Here is a 2,198-nt window from a genome sequence, read left to right on the forward strand (position 1 = left end):
TCCTTTCTTTCTTCCTTTCTTTCTTTCTTTCTTTCTTCCTTTCCTCCTTTCTTTCACTGTTTATTCCTGAGACGACGACACTATATACTTTGTCACACACACACGCACAAGCACAAAATCTTACACACTCTCATGCCCTCACACATTCATACAGAACCTCTCTCATACACACGGTCTCTGTCAGACACACAATACAACCGCTACACTCACACAACGCACATTTTCCTGGACGAGTTAACACAGTGTGATACTCTCGCATATGCTCTGCCACACATGCACACATGCAAACACACACTCTCTAACGTAACTCAAATTCACACACTCACAGGCTCACACTTACTCTCTCTCTCTCTCTCTCATGCACACACGCACACATCTTAGTCTAATGGTTGAATGTTCATGTGCAGAATAATATTTGCAGAAACGTCACATTTTGCTGAAAAGCATCGAACCAAGAGACAATCAATGCAGGCAGTCAAACCATATAAGATATGATCAATTCTTACTTTGGATATAGAACCATTCTGAACCTAGATTGATGACACACAGACACTAACCTTTCACCTTTAATGTATTGTCCGAGCTGAGATGTCAACGTTTTTATATAACAATAGGTTGTCTCGAGAATGTGACTTAAAAGTTTTGGGATTTAGATATTATTGAACCGAAGCCTGCAACCTGTTCTAAACGGTGGAAGACTTATCAGGGCTCTAGGTTTGTTCAATAAATAATTTCAGTTGCATGACACTGTAATCTTTTGTTATAAAATCGATATCTTGTCATCCTGATCAAGAGTTAGCTCGTGAAGGAGCGGCACTCTGAAAGCTAGTGCTTCCAAACAAATCTGTTGAACTATTTCATGGTGTTGTGTGATTTCTACCGTTGTCCACCTCGGGTTAAATCCGTCTCTTGGGAATTGACACCTCAATGGCCAGAGGGTTCCAAAAAATCTCCTGTCCCGGAAAATAACATCACAATAGCATAGAGGCCTCCACAGAGAACAATCGGACAGACATGACAAAGTGTCTGAGATTGCAGTGGTGGAGTCAACATCATTTCACTTGGAATAAATCTGAAGAAGAAACTGTCAACTTTATCTCAAACTCTGGTCTCCCTCTGTTTATACGAAGAGATTGAAGATATTTCAAGCTTCTTCTTAATTACTCACTTATGTAATGTTTATATGTCAATCGTGTTGTGATGTTATGCAATACATTGCTGATGGAACAGGTGGGTGAATTTTAACCCGGGATCTTGCTGTGTAATGTTCCTTCAACATGTTCTCGGTCACTTTCAACTAATCTTGTCTCTCCTTTATCCAGAGCAACGTTTGTTGGGGAAGCTGCAACGTGAAATGATAAAAAAGGGAAAGCCGTGGCAAGAACAATTTTTGCAGGGGGAGAAATGTCCTGAAGCTTGAGGTCTTGTCAACAGGCTGCACCACGTGGGGTCCCATGTGAGTTGTGTATTTATGTATCCCAAGGTTTAACCTCCTCTGTAGGATCCTGGGTTTCGGAGCCTTATTTTAACAGACTCCTAATTGATTGTGGCCCATGCATTTTAAAAAGAATTTTGACACCTGTCAATGCGGGCTTGGGATTTGATACAAATATATCAATTTCCATTGACTGTCTCATACACAGGACTGCCCGAGGAGGAAATTTTAACCTCTATAAGGAAATCTCTCAAAATTATTGTTGCAATGTCAGATGATTTGTGAGATATGTATCGGCCAGGATGATTGAATTTGATGATTGGATAAGTTAAACACAGGTTGCCGATTTCAATTCGGTGAGTGTCTGGAGGGGTTATCTCTCTCTCTCTCTCTTTCTCTTTCTCTGCTCCCTCTTTTGAACCCTCTCCAGTTGTCTATTATTGGTTTTTGAAACAATAAAACCGTTCCACACACAGCAATGTGATTCGTGGGTTGTTTGACGTGGGAGGGGATGGAAATATTTGACAGCAGAAGATTATTGTTTGTTGGTCAAATGGGTTGCAAAACACGAAAGATCTACACAAAAAGAGAGAGTGTGATTTGGAATGAGAGAGCGATCGAGGAATAAAATGTATCTTGGTAGCTGCACTCTAAATTGGAGACAGCAGCTGCTCGAGGGTTTGGGGAAGAGAACGGCTGTGTGCAATATCCTATCACATCCCACTTCCAATCACTTCCTTCTAGAATGTGACAGCTGCAAAAA

This window comes from Chiloscyllium plagiosum, chromosome 8 (assembly GCF_004010195.1).
Source record: "Chiloscyllium plagiosum isolate BGI_BamShark_2017 chromosome 8, ASM401019v2, whole genome shotgun sequence".
Lineage (NCBI taxonomy): Eukaryota > Metazoa > Chordata > Chondrichthyes > Orectolobiformes > Hemiscylliidae > Chiloscyllium > Chiloscyllium plagiosum.